General features: G+C 32.3%; 1 protein-coding gene across 5 annotated transcripts in view; it reads left to right on the forward strand.

The window, feature by feature from the left end:
* Positions 1–18,074, forward strand: part of LOC132704172 (TOX high mobility group box family member 4-like) — a 428,384-nt gene that overhangs the window by 305,683 nt on the left and 104,627 nt on the right. Inside the window, exon 1 of one of the 5 annotated variants that reach the window (XM_060674023.1) lies at positions 1,965–2,094. The exons of the other annotated variants lie outside the window; for them this stretch is intronic. The gene's annotated coding sequence lies outside the window, so the exon portion shown is untranslated. Of the gene's footprint in view, positions 1–1,964; positions 2,095–18,074 lie in introns of those variants that run through there. 5 annotated transcript variants of the gene reach the window in all.

Here is an 18,074-nt window from a genome sequence, read left to right on the forward strand (position 1 = left end):
TTTGAAACAGTACCTCTTTGGGTAGATTGAACAAAAAAATCAGTGATTAAAAGTACTAGAATGTATAAGTTCGAACAGAATTTGGAACTAGACAAGAACGGCAGAAGATGTAAAGAATAAAGCTATTTGCTCTAGAACAACTGCAGAACTCTGGAACAACTCTACCATCTAACTTGATCAAGAGAGTTTAAAATTCAAAATTTGGGGAGGCGTATATGAGATTGTAACTTTAGAAAAACTGTAAAGTAGAGAAAGTTCATGTCCAAGATTTAATAAAATAAAGTAGAATTAAAATTTATTATTCATCTGTTACTTGCGCACCCCCCTGTATACCTCCAAAAACAATAAATATATTTAATGAAAATGGAGAGGCAATTTGTAATTTGTTGAATTTAATTTGATGTTATCTACCAGACCTGGTTTAGTTTTATTGAGAGGTTTATACTTTTATGGGATACAGTAATTTAGATGTTTCGAAACTCATCTATTTCTTATTATGTATTCTGTTTCCAAAGTCCCACTTAACCCATATATGGACCGTATAAGTATCGCAATATTGGAGAATTTAATCAATGCCATAATAAACCACATTCAATTATAAACGACAGAAGTAATTATCATTTTATATGCCGCTGGAAATTGTTGATAATTTTCGTGAAATCTGCACGAATATCCCGGCGATTGAAAATCATCTATAATTTGTAATGCTTGGATTATTTTCTATGAGGATGTTTACCGACTCTCCCGTTTAATTACCCAATTAGTTAAATGATACAAATTATGAAATTACCTTGTTCTGTGTCAATACAACATTAACTAATAATGCGTGAAATATTATATTATCTAAATTAATATTTGTAATCACGGTGCTGCATATTTTAGTACAGGAGGTTAATTATTGTTTTCTTTTTCAGGTAAGATCTCGGCCAAACATTCTTAAACACGTAAGTAGGTAATATTAAATATATAATCTGGCGGTGTAGATCTCGTATAGGAACTCTCTTCTAATGTAGGATACACAAATTATCTGTTGCTATATAACGTTTTTTTTTACTTTAAATATTCTGTTTAACGCAATACAAACTACTTTATGGTCTAGTTGTGGTAGGTTAACGAAGTAACTTTACAGAAATAATTCACCCTTTAGACTGTAAACCGTTTTATAGAGGTGAATTTGAAATATAATTTGTACATATGAGCTTGATTATAAATTACCTAATCTGTCTTTCCATGTTGACAATATATATAAAATATTGTGTTTCCAAATATTTTTTACCTCCATTAACTTGGAAAAATATGAAACCGACAAACGAAACTTTTGAGAACCGAATAATTGGGAGACACCTTAAGCTTCAAATACTGGATAAGCAAATCCAAATAAAAATTAAAACCGTTTATTCTTTTTTCGATAGTGGGGATAAAAATATATTGTTCAATCATAGCACAAGTATTGTGCGCAATGCATTGATAAACTTCTTCAGTGTTTCGCTCCGCACGTGCCAAATCAAACTCGTCGCTAAAAAATTATATTAAATGAAAATATTTACTGCTTTTTTTCTTCCTGTTTTTTGCGCCGTCGTCAGTTTAATTCGTCCTGGCAATAAAAACCTCCGCACTAGACCGGAATTCATTTTTTCCGATTTTATTTATGTTCAGGTCAAAACCTTCTTCCATATTCAAAAAATTCCCCCGAAAGGCCATGTTCTCCGGCAGCCCATATGTTGTTTTTCTTTGAGTTCGCTGGCTGGTGGCATTCGTTACTGTTTACATTTGCGCCAAACAATAGGCCCAAGAGTATATTCGCGATTATCGCCCTTAAAACAGGTTAAACTTGGGTCGGCAGGTCGTACCTTTTACTGCTACCTAAGCGGGATCGATTTTTAAGAGGGGTTCGAAAAGAATAGAACTTTATGCGTTGCGTGAGACTCTGGGCTTCGCGATACTTATTTAGTGTACGGTTCGTGTTTTATATTTAGCCGTTTGTTTTGTTCACGTGTTGTTGTTTAAGTTGAATTTAGTTTATGGATTCCGAGAGTTTTAAGCAGTAAACGATGCGAGCGTGCTGCGAATAATACCAATAGTTAACCGAGAAAGGTATGTTGTGATTTAAATAATTGCATCTACATAATTCCAATTGCGTGTAGTTTATTTTCTAAGAATCTTTCATATTATATCAAGAGATTGTAGTTTTTCGAAATAAATTGTCATGTTCGCTGGTTCCGTATGTAACATTGTGTTACTCGACAGGTCTTGTTTCGATTGTTATAACGTGTTCGGTTATAGCATTGAGTTGTTTCGGTTTAAAACATTCATAGCAAAAATTTCATTGATGGAACATAATTCAGTAAGCTTACTTTTCGATTCAGTCTGTAGTGCGATTTACGTTCATTGCTTTATGAATGTTTAACTAAAATATTTTTTGAATTACTAAAATTTTTTATTGACAGAAATGCACAAAAAATGTTCCCTGCATAAATTTAACACTTTTTTTTCAAAAAAACATCAGTTATCAAGTAAAGTTAAATGTTACATCCGTCCAATGTTTTTAAATCTGATGTCCTTTATAGAAAATAATCACTTTCCTTCATGGTTATTACTTCATTACCAGTTGCTGTTATTTTACCGCTACCGTGGAACGTGCATACATAGTGCGTTCGTACATTCGATCAATCAATTTGCTCCAAACATTTTTCTGTTTTTTTTAACTTTGATGGTTATTTTGTGGTAAATGTTGTTAGATCCGATTTCGGTTCAGTTATTTTTAGAACATAGAAGAACATTATAGAATTCTTTTCTTCAGCAACTAGGAAGACGTCCTATAGATGTTTTGTTGAAGTGGTTCGGACAACAAAAATACACACATTCGCAACAATAAGTGTAAACCAACATTGAACAGGGATGGGGATATGGGGAACAGGAACTGTTATATTGTTTCTTAGTTGTTATTTTTCCAATATCATCGGCGGCATCAATAAGACAATTTAGAAGAAATATATTTACAGCAAACAATTTTTTCAATGCAATTTTCATTTCAAACACAAATAAGAATTTAGCTAATTACCCTATTCAAGGTATACAAACTAACAAATCTTGTATTTTAGTCTAATAAATTATTATTATTTCTCTTGCTTCAAACCCTACAATATTTAAACCATATCATCCTCAAATTTTACAGTGTTGGAAGATAATACTTTGTTATAATATTCCTGACGACTTGTGCCATTTTTTCCCATATTTTTCCCATTTGTTTTTTGGCAACTGGCAAATGACAAATAAATGTGATTTAACACTACAGTTACTAGATGGCATCGCCGTACTAAATCGTTTTTGCTAATTATTGGAAAATTGTAGGATAACTCGTGTTTGCAAAACGCAGTTCATATTTAGATCAATTTTTTAGGGCTTTTTCTCATATAATATATAATTTAATATAAATGGAGCAGATTTTAATTAATAACATGTGCTACTTAAATTTTAATATGTACATTCAAAATGTGTATTCAAATCAAGGACTGTTAGCCGATATGTGTATGTGTGAAAGGCCAATTCACTTAAACCGTTTGTAATAAATTTATAAGTATGCACAAATTTAAATTCTTGTATTTAATAAAAAGTTGATGTTATCTTTCATTTTAAAATATTTTCTGCCACCTGCCTGCCGTTTGCTTATACCTCTTAGGGGTTCTGGATTATTTTACCTTGAAAAACGAATCTATGCATTATGAAGCAATTTTTCATTTAATTTGGTAGCACAGTCTTCAAAATATATTTTTATAGGAAGTCAATTTCCAATTTTATTTCTAAGCTTCTTTTTTATATAGTCGTGGGCCTGTCAGTCAACGTTACACTCTCAGCAATTTACATGCCATGCGTCACGAGTAATGTCCACATCATTGCAATTCCGCCTTATAAATAAACGACCATCACGCGTCAACGTGAACCCCATTATTCTTCGGAGATCAATTTCACCTTTTTACGGCTTCACTTAAAAAGTAGACGAAGACGATAATTTGAAGACTTAAGTCTCGCTTTTAAAACGAACGACACGCATAATAGCTACTACCTACGGGCGTGTGTCTAAAGTTTAAGACAAGACGTAAAATTAACGACCGTCCAGTGGCAGATGTTTTAACTAGAATTAAACTGCTCGCGGTTCAATCGCGCAGCCACAGAAACGAATTTTATTTCTTTTTCTTAAAGAATAATGCTACTCAAGACGAAAATCAGGGACGTGGCGCCATCTGTCGGTCGGTGGCGGAATATACCTCGCCAAACCTTCCATGGGCAATGTGAATTGACAGTGTCGAACGGAATGTCGAAGCGTTGTTCTAGTAAATTGTTTTAATTTTCAGAAGACCATAAAAGTTAACTCATTAACTATGACTATAACAGAAACTGAGTCAGCCTTTGGACCCAGTTATTATCTCTACGGGGAAAGCTTCAGGAAGAGAGATAAAGTTTACTATTAAATAAGATTAAAAAACTTACCTTCAATTGTTGAATTTTTTTTTTAAATCCCATATTTGACATGTGCTAGAATATGAAATTGGTTCTTATTTGTAAACGTATTAACACATAATTGTTCTTCAAAACACATGTTGAGTTCTTTAACGCATTTGAATGCTATAAACATAGGGTAACAAATTCAAAAGCTCTGCATGGCTTTAAATTTGTTGTCAACTGTTTTAACGTAGGTTTAAATTGATCTTAACATTAAACGTGGGCTCTTTGCCGATAAAGGCGTATTGTATATATACTAGATATTACAATACAGACATTTAAGTATTTTCAACGCATTAGACTTTTTAAATATTAGTAGCCAATATCTATCAATCATATGTATATTAATTATATCATTGGTATCTTCAGGTACATAATAATTTCGTTAAGGATTGTATTTGGCTACTACTAGTGGCTACTTATTAATTCATTATCTCACAGTCTCGCATATTACCACCATTTAGCATATAAAAATTTAATTTTATTGTAAAATATATTTTAAACCCATAGAAATTATCAAGTCGAATGAAAATAAAATAAATAAATAATAAAATAAAAACAATACCTACAGTACATTAAAACCCGCTAAAGGCGTAAATTGTTTACTTGAGTGAAATTTACACTTAAGTTACCTTAGCGAGTTGTTACCTGCCAAGGTGATTCATATTCTCAATATTTCCAGAATTCTTGTAAGTATTTATTAAATATATTATTTCTTTAATGAATTTAATGTATTTATGTTTGTGTTGTTTCATTTAAAAACTGCTCTATCAACTCGTCCTTTTTCTCACTCCGCAATCTTTTAAAGTACCTGTGGATAAACATTAGAAACATCACGAATACAAATTCCGGAACCTGTTTTAATTTTCTATACGGGATATTTTTTCACCTTTTGTTTCGAAACCAGTTCGTGAAAGTAGCAGCACAGCAATCTTCAGGAGTCTGCGTCTATAAGAGATGAGGAAACCATTGGCGTTCTTCCGTAGAACATTAGGTTATGCATGATAATAAATATTGTTTTTTCGAGAGAGCTTTTGCCGAATGCTAGTCGTTTGGTAGTACTTGTATTGTCAATTATAACAATTGCCCATTAAGCGGTTATTGGACGCAGTCTGGCATCCGTAAAAAGTATTAATTCTAAGAGCAAGGCGATGTCTGAAACCAAAACTAGACTGCCCAGAAATCTCTAATACATATATATGTAAATCCTTTTGTTAAAGTTTTCGTTTATCCTTCCTCGGTTGTAGAGTGGAATAATATGAGAAAGAAGTTTTCTCTGACGTTTTTTCAATTTTATGCTTTAATTTATTTGTTCTTGTCAATTGAGATTGCACTCCTGTAAAACAGCTTCTTGTTGTAATCTCTTTTCCTTTTGGTTATGGAGATATCGTAGCAGTGCTAGAATAGCATTGCAAATTAAATCAATCGACGCCTATGCGTCAGTCGCTTATTCAGCTTTCACCGTAACTCCGTAAGTTTATTTGATTTTAAAAACATTAAGGAATTAGATTAACAGCATATTAAGTGTTATTGCCATTTAAGACTTTGCAGTCAATTAATATTTTATGATAGTTGCCGTATAACGGCACCATTTTGATTGCTTAATTCTGCCGAGTAACCCACTTAAATCTCAAAAGAAAGCGACTTCATACTTCAAACTGTTACGTCCTAACCTCAATAATTGTTAATATTTTTGTTTTGCTTGAGAATATTAAATTTAATTTCACGCCGTTTGCGCTCGTAAGCTATACAAAACTGAGCAATATTTGCCCAAACAATCGGGACCATTACAAATATTTAAATCACAAACATTACACCCGCAAACATTAAAACGGCCATTATCAGTTTGTGCGGTAAATATTTTTATTGTTATTTACAAGCACTATAAAAGATTTTTTATGATCGTTTAACAGTGAAAGAGGCAATTAAAAAGTGGTATTATGTACAGTAAAACTATTTTAATTTTTTTATTGTATTGTAATTATTTAGTTTAAGTGGAGTTGTCTGTGACAAGTAATTTACAGCGACCGGATGTAAAAGGAACGTGTTTGGGTTTAAAATATGTGGGGTTTAGGATGTAGAGAAGATCGTAAAATATCTGCTCACTGCTGAACAGATATATTACTCCAAAACCACTTTTCATTTAAATTCTTTGTACACGCCGATGCGAGTTTTTAACATCAACAAATATTCTCAACTTCAATATTAATCAAAGCGATATCTGCGTTAGAAAAGAAAGAAAAGAAATTGAGACCATTCTTGAAATGAAGTATGAAATTTCAGCCTATAACTCAATAGCCAGTAAGTCTCATTGGAGTTATACTTTTTAAATGTGTGACAAATGTCTAGTTTATTTTTGAAGCTTGAAGAATACCTACCTAACCATGCCGTATTATTGCCATTTTATATTTACAGTTCTCGTATAAAATATAAATCTATGGCGTGTAGTTTTTAAAAAGAAACGTACAACGTACTTATATTTTTGATACGTATATGTAAAGTCTGTTCATAGATATAAGAAAGTGACTAACTGATACGAATTAAGGAAAGACCCTAGCAAGCTGTAAGAATTAAATATGGCCGAACAGGTCCGTACTTTGCTTAAAATTTAATTATTTGAGGTTTTGTTAGGAAAGATACTAAACAATATTTATTTTTTATGTTTGTATTTATCTTTAAATCTAAAATAAAATTACAAATTATTTTTATTACCTACTGAAATTAATTAAAAATCAGTATCACTATCGCTATCATCGCCTGTTCTAATTATTATTTGTTCTATATTATTTGCAATATATATACGATTGTTCTGCTTTTTCTATATGTTTAAGAGTATTTGCCCAACTTTGTGGAGGGATGTGAAAAACTTCGGTTTCTATAAGTTTGAGGACATTGGAGTTAACACGGGGAAAAACACTGTTACGACGAATGGCAGATTTCAGTTGGTGCCAAACATGTTCAATGGGATTAAATATACAGTGGTAAGGTGGAAGCCTTAAAACTATATGCCCTAGATTTTTTGCATAATTATCACAGACGTATCCCTTTTGTGGATTCAAGCTTTGAAGAACCTCAATTAATTGCTTTTTGATATAATCTTCGTGAAAATAAATGTCGTTATTATACATGTAGTTTTGGATTGTTGCTTTTGTGTCACATGAGGGAGGGGTTTTAGTCAACTGCCTACTGTGATAACTTGCATTGTCCGTTACAATTACGCTATTAGGAGGAATGTTTGGAACTAGTTTGTTTTTAAACCAACTTTCAAACAAATCAGCGGTGATGTATTTTTGGTAACCCAGAGAAGAATCTTTAATATTTTTCGCAGACAGAGAAAAGTCCATTTGGAATCCAACCATCTTGAGAGCCAGCACGCAAAATAGTTATTCTTTTACCTCTTTTTGATGGCGCGTTTGTTTTACAATTGTCAGTTGAGTCAAACCCCACCCTTTTCCGGGGTATCATAAGTGTCGAACCAGGTTTCATCCAAGTAAATAATTGGCCTTTGTTGTTCTAATTTTTTCTAGACATTCTAATCACCATTTCCGAATTCTAAAAGATTCCATTAAAACTTGCCTTTTGTCAATTCTTTTAAATCTAAAACCCATGTGTTGAATACACGTCCATAAGGTAGTTCTGCTACATTTAACACCGGTTTCATCTTGTTCAAGCCTCCTAATTAAGATATCTAATGTAGGCACGCTTTGTTCCTCGTATAACTGGTGAATTTTACGCCGTATTATATCTTGATCGCTTTCATCTACACTCGAGAAAATGTCAGCATCGCTTCTTTTTTCATTGCTGAAATGGGATTATTCACAATTTTCCATACAATTGATGTTGGAATTTTCGTCAATGTGGCCGTTTCTACTAAAGATGCTTGCTTACTGGCACCACGTTTAATGAGAGTCAAATAAACATTGTTTATAACTTCCTTAGTCTCAATAGAATAGTGTTTTCTACATTTGATCGGGAGCATCTCCTCTAATATACAGCATAATAAAAAGATTCGTTCAATAAATCCGGGCCGTTCAATAGAAATTAGTGTAGTGAGAAATCAGCTTAATTTCTAGATGGCGCTTTCATATTCGGTCATATTAAAGTACGAAAACCAGAAATTTCACAAAGTGTGCCAAAATAATTAAAATATTTCTAAAATTAAATTTGACTTTCAACCAGATGTATTCTTTTAAAACGACTAACATTTACCACTAAATTTATTGAAAAAAATCTTCCTTTTGATTTGTAATGATATATGAATAATGATATATGAATAAGTTATAGTTAATATTGCAAAAATATTTTCTACGTCGAATAATTCCTTATTGTTACGTAAAGCTAATTAGGTAAGCAGAATAAATATTGAATTATAATTATACTTTCATATGTTTTTTATATATAAATCCCAGTTTCTGCTAATTAACTATTAGCTAATTCATGCAAATAATTTATGTAATTTTTTAACGAAATAATTAATTTGAGTTTGTACCGTGAAGTGTTGTGCTGACATAGGCAATTCGATTGGATTTTAACTATGATTGTTGTCATATTCCTTTTTTTTCTGCACAAGGTACGACCGAAGTCGGTTTGGTCATTGAGCATCTCTGGCTGCTTTTGTCTTGTGCCTATTTTATTCTCATAAGGTTTTCTGCTTCGTATAACTTGGGCTTTACGTACGACCATCAATTTGCTATACCTTTAAAGACGCCGTTACTACGATCGTAAATCGCAAGTGCCATATCGTCGGCTTAGTAAGTAAATTTCAGGCTATACCCGTGGTCGAATCAGATCCAGCAGCAATATCCGTCGCTTATTTGCCATTGTCAGCTTGAGAAAATATTGTCCATATGTTGATAGGGTCCATTAAATTAAGTCGGCAACGAAACTCCGCTCCATTGTCAAGAACGTGTATTGTGATTTAGCCAGATTTTTCAACTAGTGTAAAATTTTTGTCACGTTCAGAACGGTTGTCGGTTCGGTTTATAATAGCGGTCTATCGACGAGTCAGGTTCCATCTACCATCGACCATCGACGAAGACAAGCGCAAAAATTTAACGTCCAGCTATTCCACCATGACACAATACGCTGTTAAACCCTAGATTATGTCGGTACATAACGCTTACAGTCCCGGAACATACACTTTGTTCACCAATCCCAGCGTTTGGATTTGTACGGAATGCGCATGTGTGGCATATTATGCAAAAAAATCCTTTAATCACGAGTTTGTTTAGTGACAACCAGTATATAGTATGTTTTTATTCCTATTTTTAGTGCTTTTAACAAAGAACATTTGCATATTTTTTATGGCAAACTTGTAAAGCTAATTAAGTAAGTTTACTATATCTATAAATGACGTACCTAGTATGCAACTTATTTATTTATAGACATTGTATTTCCGAAATATTGAAAAACACAATTTAAGTGAAGGGGCAATTATAATTATAATGGATTCAGTAAAAATGATTTTTGTCTTCCATTCCACCGAGTCAAACCCATAAGACGTGGCAACTGTAATTTACTTCTACAAAGATTGGCAGGTGTTGTTTCGAATTAAGCTGCCACAATTGTGATAAATGGTTTTGTTGTTCGACTAACGGTTTTTATTTAAGTACTATACATAAGTATAGGAAAAACCTGGAGTCCAGCGTATCTTTGAGTTGTATACGAACAGGGGGCTATTATTCTAAAACCAAAAACAGTTTTTCGGTTTTGCAGTGCCAGCCTGTCTGAAGTTAATAATTACTTGGTTAGTTTTGGATAATTTTAAATTTTAACCCACTACACTAAAGTACCCAATTATGCATCGATCAAGCCTGCGTTAAATGTCGCTTTGGGACGTCAAAACTGGACTACTGTCGTGAGCCACTTCGAACGTTTGGAAGACTTTAACCATTGATGGTACTGTTTGCTGTTTTGCAAAATATACTAAAAAAATAATAGTCGTAAGAAAAGTAGATTGTGTCCATTACTGCCTGATAATATAATATTTAATTATATTTATTAATAGTTTCGTAGAAATTTACACAAATATGCGTCGAAACAGCGTTGCCAGACAGAATGAAACATTTAAACATATTTAATAGGCAAAGTTTTGGTCTTAGATTTAGGTCCATGTTTCCAGTTACTTTTGCTCCAACTATCTAAATCTAACATTCTTATCGCCGTCGTTTTGTAAATTTCTCTAAGTAACAAAATAAATAGTCTTCAGAATATACAATGTTGATGCAATTTGTATTTTTTCGATAATGATCTACAAACTAGGTTATTTATTGTCTTTCTGGATAAACTATAAATTTTTATATCAATTTTGTACCGTTAGAATAGCAATTATGACTTACCTGTATATAACAAAAGATATTATAAACAAGATATAACAAAAACAGTCTATTTATTTATTTATTCAACGGATTTACTAAATAATAATTGTTAAAAACGATTCAACTTTTTAATATGCAATGATTGGCATTGGTTTTTTATCAATTTTATATATATGTCTATTTGGTACATATACATATTCATACATACATATATATTTGGTAACTAACTATTTATTTGGTAACTAGCTATGAATGTTTGCGGATTGTGCTTTTATTTTGTGGAATAAATAATTTAAAAAACGGTTTTTTGAAAAATTATGAAAATGAAACGAAAAACTGAAATTTTGATTGATTTTACTAGATTGGATTTAGTTCTTAAAAGCATTAATATTAAGCACTCTATCTAAAGTATTTAATATAAGGTAAAAATAAATTTTACACCCCGGAAAAGGATATTAAAATTTGCCCTCGAACGCGTCCTTCCAGAGATTTTGCTACATCTAATCAAAGAAAAAAACGGGGAAAACATTTTAATGCCCGGAGGTCCAAACGTTGTAGTTAATTGATTTAACGGAGGAAAATAAAATCAACAATCAAAGTGAAGTAATTTCTGTCCAACGGTGACTCACTTATCGGACAAATCAACGGGGGAATGAAAAACGACCCACTCGATCGAACTAGTTGCCTCGTAGATCAAATTAACAGATACAGACTTTACTACTAATAAAAAATATGAAGTGGCCAAGTCCAATAATGGAACAATTACCGTAATTGCGGATCTATTAAAATAACAATACCGTGTACATGCAGTTGCCGTCTAACAATGGCGTTAAAGTATGGGAATTTCGCAACATCATGCCACGAATTTGTTATTATTAAATATTAAAAGTAATTTATCGTCTATGCGGTTTAATCAGTCCAATAAGCGCGCAAGCGGAAAATGGAAAATGTTACAAATTCGATAATGACCTGCCAGAGACCGTGTATTTTTAGAATCCATCGATCATAAAGGTCTATTTGCATTATCAGGCATACAACGTCAAGTCACAGAAAAACAAATACACGCCAATAAATAATTTTCACCGAATAACAACCAAATAAACAAAAATTCTGCTGTAAAAAAATACTTTTTTAACCAAGAAGATATGAAGTTGAAGTTTTGTAAATATAATAAATACCTACAGCTCACTACTTTTTTTAAGTGGTTTTGATTACGTCAACAATTTAATGCTGCTTCACCATTGGAAACCATTTTTTGTTGAGTTGAAATCAGAAAAATACTTAAATTATAGAAAATACATTTTATATCATATTTCCAACTTAACTTTTTTTTTCTTTAATTTTGTTACCTAAGTACGGGTTTTTATTTTTGTTATCATAAGGTATATGAGTTAAAATTGCTTAGTTTTTTTATTTCGCTCATGCATTATGACAGTGTTTCAGTCAGTGCCTGATCGAGTTCCAATTTTTTTCCGTTTGCCATTCTTTAATAATTCAGATCTGTGACTAGAAGAAAGACATGCGATTATGTAATAAAAATTACCATCGGAGGCCAAATGGAAAGCCCTTTAAAAATGTTTGTTTATTTAAGGTCGGATAACCTGCAATTCATTTTTATTGCATGAATGTGAAATAACTAGCGACAGCAATTCTTATTACGCAATATTTATTTCGTTGCATTACATTTCACGAAGTTGTCAAGTACAAAACGGGCTTTGGTTTTTATATTTTTTAATCCCAATGAGTTTTTCTTTAGTCTGGATCCAAATTTCACAGTCTTGATTAGGTTTGTAATACTTCTTTATTATAAGATACCCTTGTTTTTAAGATTTTTTAATAATAGTTTTATTGTACTTTATCGTAGTATTTACTCTGAAACTATTTATGTAAAACTAGCTGTATTGATCAAATAATGATCATTGACCTACGTAGAATATCTACTTCTTGAATTGAATTTTCTTTTGGTCACTAATATGACAGTTCCTAAATGATTGTTGTTGAATTTGAAATTTGAATAAAAAATGGACATCCTAATATTTCTAACATTGCTCTTAATTGGTACTGGTTACAACTTATTGAAATGATACAATGTATCTTTTCGTTTTGCCGTGTACAAATGTTTTTACTCTTTAGAAACTATAAATTGGCACGTCCAAACACGCAAACTTACTAAGTGGAAATTCCGGTTTGTCATTCTCGATACAATGTTGACAAACAATACAGATATTCGAAAGTAAATTGTCTTTAACGCAACGAAATTCTACTAGCCTACAATCCAAAACAAGTTTTAGATTTAGTCACGCAATCTCAAAATTCCTTAAGGCATTGGTACCATCAGGCTATTATTAAGCGCCGCAAATACAAAAAGTGTTAAATAAAACATTTTGACACGCCTCGGACCATAAATACGCCTATTATTATGGCACGTCAAACAAAAACCCATTCACTAAGTAACACACAACAGTAACAAATCGTTTTATACTATTTTTTCTTGTTGAATCGAGAGTCGAGCGATAATGCCATTGCAGATCATTAATTGTATATGTATTAGTTATGTACTAAAACAATATTGAACAAAAAGTCATCGATCAATACAAACCAGCAATTATTGTGTTGAGGTTTGCTCGACCTGCTTTATATTTTCACTGGAATCTTAAAATAAGTGCATTATGGCCACAGTATTCGTTTTCCAAAATACGCAAATAGCCGTTTTGGATTTCGGAATTGATTTTTAAGGTAGACCTCAAATTTGAATGACCCCGAGTCTATCGTCAAAGATCCATCAATCGAAAACCCCCTCCCGGGAAATGACAGACTAAGAGGCTTGAATATATTTGATTTAATTCGTTTTGATTTCTTATTTACCACAACACCTTTCTGTTCCCTGGACATCTTGTGTCTAATTGTATTGTTAAGGATCCAACTTTCGAAAACGCCCTGCTAGTAAAAGACAACTCAAGTGACCGGGACAAAAATTCCTTTTAATTTTAGTTATTTTCCATATTTTCAATTCTACCCTCGCAACACTCCCCTTGCCTGGTCATCTGGCGTCTGAATAAGTGTTATCAACAGTCAATCAATGTTATCGTATCTCGTAACTATTCAATTGTGATTCAAATGAAAATGAGTTACTAATTAACCCTGTAACTAGTCCACTAAAAGTCGCCTCGTTACCGGTCCTGTGACTTCTAGATGGAGGTCACAAATCGATTGTGAGGTGTGCCCTCGTAACCAGAATTGTAACATTGCTTGTTTTAAAATCGGACACAATACGACTTGTTACACACTTCAGTTTAACAAAGTTCTCTACGGTTGTGCCCCGGTGACCTTGGGAGCTTACAAGAATCCGGTTCTACTGGAAACACACCGTGAAGATGCTGTCGAATACAAAAGGGCGCAGGGCAGGACTAACTGAGTGTTGTAACGCTCTCGGTATTTATGTAACAATGGTTTTAGGTATATTTGTTGGTGTGCATTATTTCAATTTATTGATAGCCCAAATGTCCAGAGTATTCCAGCTCTTTACCGTTCCAGTGACGGGTATCTTACCGATAAAAGCCCCTTTAATTGTGCTTTTAAAAACGTTTCTAATATAACATAACTCGAATAAGTGCAATAAAAAAAACTTTTTCAGGAAATACTATATCTTCCTTCGCTCGATCTCAGATGATTTAAATATTATTAGCCAAATATGTACTTTGTATAGTGCCACGAGGCGTGATAGATTGTAGAATTGTTGAACCTTGATGGTACTTGAGTCATACTTTTTGTATTCGTAATTCAAACGTCAATCATTCTTAAGTTACAAAAAAGACCTCATCAGATTCCCTATTATGTTATTAAATAGTCGGACATTAACCCGAGAATACTGTTAATTACTATTAATATATTTTTGTGTTTACCGAGTCGAACCACTCGATACAATAACGGCGAAAAGCTAATGTATTTCAAAATCGGCTGTTATTGTGCTAAGTGCGAACATATGCCACATTTTTCATGTCTATTATTAAGCTCTATTTTTAGAACAGTTTTTTTTATGCCCATCTATTTTGATTCGCCTTTTCTTCCCGTAAAACCGTACACATGGCTATGTGTTTAATATTAGGTCTGCATAGTAGTCAGGATCGGAGTACAACTTCACGTCACCAATTGTCTCTTGCGCAGCGTTGCCTCTTCGACTTAAATCAATTAATTTACACTGTCTTTCAGACGGCAACACTTGGAAAAAAGTTAAGTACTAAATAATTTAATCATTGCAGTGAATGTTGGAATATTGGACAGTGAATATTGGAACATTGACCATTTTATAAACAGTTTGTTGTGCTAAACTGCTCTGTGAACTAAAATAATTGCTTATCGCGTCAGTTTATATGCAGCAAGTTTTATTAAATTAGAATTTTTATTTGCCCGCACGTCGATCACTCGGCAGGCAAAAATCCCTAGGAACTTTCCCATACGAAAACAATAACTCGAGACTATACCATTATATCTTATCTCGTCGTTTTTCCCACGCTCATACAAACTGAAAATTTAATTTGAAATTATGTTTAAACGTCGTTTCGTAAACGACTTCTGGTGCATATTTTTGCGTTCCTAAAGATTGCAAATGAAATTATCGTTTTGAAAGAATATGAATCTAACGCTTTGGACATTGGCCTCACTACATTTTTTTTATTTTTAATAGTGTATTTTTTAGGTTGAATATCGCTTTTGACGTTTCTGGGTCATCATCGCGACCAAAGAATTTTATGATATTTTCTGTTAGTTTATTTGGTTACCACTTTTTCTGTTTGAAAATTATTTGAAAGTTGCGGTGGTCAAACAAATATAATCTTAGTTATTTTTATGAATCGGTTAACATATTTTGTTTTGCTTTTCAGGTAAGGACTCGACTTCTACATAATATAACTAGTTTAAAGGTAAGTCACGGGCAGGCGTGACTATAACCTCAATTTACACTATTGAAATGGGTACGTAAAAGTATTAATTTTCTTTTCGAGTGAACAACAGAAACACACAATCTTCAAGTTAATTATACTTATTAGCACGTCGCAACATTGCACATTATTAATTTTTTTTTTCGATATGAACGTCTTTAATTATTTTAAAAATCACGTGAGTGTTTAATTAAGTAACATAGTGTACAGAACTAGCATTATATAGAAAACATGTGAAACTGTTAAAATATTTTCAGGTTTAATTAGTGGACTTTATTTTCGTTCCCCTAGAACATAGTTCTTTAAGCAACACCGAATAAAAATAAACTTTTCAAAAAATCCATATAAAAGCCATCATCTTTCTCTCGGCTAGTTAGTTTTAGTTAGTCGCTTGCTTATTATTTATTGGCCAACTGGAAAACTTTATCCGTCAATAACTTAAATTTTTTATCCTCGTAATTACTCATTTAGTAGTCAATATGGTTCCCGGTGGAGGAGTTTCATAGAAAAAAACTTAGTAAATTAATTATTAATTTTGATAAAAATATGGTTGTTATTCTTCAAATTAATTTATTTGGAAAAATGCAATTCGTAAAGTTCTAAAATTGTTGAGTTGATAAGCTCGAGAAGTTGTATTGCTTAGAGGACTTTTGTTAACGCGTGTGTGCCCCAAAAAAAAAAACAAAATAATTGCCACTTACCCGTGAAATCAAAACTTGGATTGTGAATCATTTCCATATTGTTGGAATGTGGTTCATTTTTCCTGCTTCAATCTAGAATTCAATTCTCTACTTATTCAAATGTTATCTATTATTGTTATTTATTATGCTCGCAGATATATACAGTAGACCTCAAATTTTTTACCCGTTTTTGCGCCGAAAAAATATTGACCGACTAGAAGCTCACAATTTATTCCGATTTACTGTGACATGTCAAAAGACAAGACTTGGTTACTTATATCTAATATTTCTTTAACATGGCCTTTTCATTATATTTAAGTAAAAAAATTGATATCTAAATAGCGAACTAGTTCTGATTTCACCTGCTTTCTTTTTGATATTATCCCCTCCTATCTTTAGCAATTCCCAGATTCATCTGCATTTCTAAAGTAGATCTAAGGGGTGAATTCCTTTTCAACAATGATCGATTCAGTTAGTACTTTTCAAAATAATTCATTCATGAACTTCCAATTATTAAATATATTTACATTTAAACCTTTTCAGATTGCCGTCTTTCACTCTCTCAGCCTCCCCCCCCCCCCGTTTTCCCGCGCGACGAGCGTCGCGATTTGATTAAAATTCGTGCCGGGCTTAAAAGCTAATTTAATCCAGTCAGTAAATCTTTTAAAACGTAAATTCATCAACAGGACTTTTCCCCGTCTCCCAATTCCCATATTTAAATTTAAAATGAAATGCAAGGGATCTTTTATTTACATTTTTTTTATCTTTTCCGTTCCGTCTTTATTACCGTGGTTTTGATGTTGATGTGACAAAAAGCTGCCGATTATTTCAGCATTGACGGAAATCGATTCTTTTTCCTATTTTTACAGTAGTTAATTTACTACTCTTCTTAAAGCCATGATCGGTGGTTCAAATAACGAGGACGAGTTTTAAGAAAATAGCGATTTAAATATTAATGTAGAAGATTTTTCAATTTTTTTAGGCAATGACCTCCTTACAAAAAGTGGATAATTTTGAAAAATAATTACGAACATCACTGGTTTTAAATTATTTTAAAAAACCCCAATCATTATGCGTAGAACAGCTTCCGATAGGAAAAATAGAAAATATCAAAATAAGATTTTGTAATAGCAACATTGCTGAATATATTAAATTACATTCTCTTGCAGGTTAGACATTCTAAATGAAGTTAAATTTGCTAATAAATCATCGTGTGGAAACAACAAGGATTTGTTATGGAAGTTTTTTGCTCATTTTTTTTTGACGCCACATGTTGTTATAAAAATTGTGCTATTCGAAAATTTTAAAATTGACGTCACCGGAAGTATCAGCTACCGAAGTTTTTTTTCTAAATTAACAATGGCATAAAACTATTGTTAATTGCACGTAATCGTTTTCTCATCTCTGACAAACTTGAGATTACCTAAAAATTTAAGTTCAACTTCAGTTAACGTATAACTAAACGGTACTAAAAGAAGGGGAAAATTCCAATTCTTAACCTTCATATTTTTCTTGTCTGGTAAAAATGAACTGAACGTTTTTTATTTATATGATTTTGCATGTTTTTTTGTTTATATCGATCAAAAATAATGGTTCAAAACATACAAAAATTAGTAAAAAAAATCAAATTAAACTTAACA

Source organism: Cylas formicarius, unplaced genomic scaffold (genome assembly GCF_029955315.1).
Source record: "Cylas formicarius isolate icCylForm1 unplaced genomic scaffold, icCylForm1.1 PGA_scaffold_6__28_contigs__length_40554024, whole genome shotgun sequence".
In the NCBI taxonomy this organism is placed as follows: Eukaryota; Metazoa; Arthropoda; class Insecta; order Coleoptera; family Brentidae; genus Cylas; species Cylas formicarius.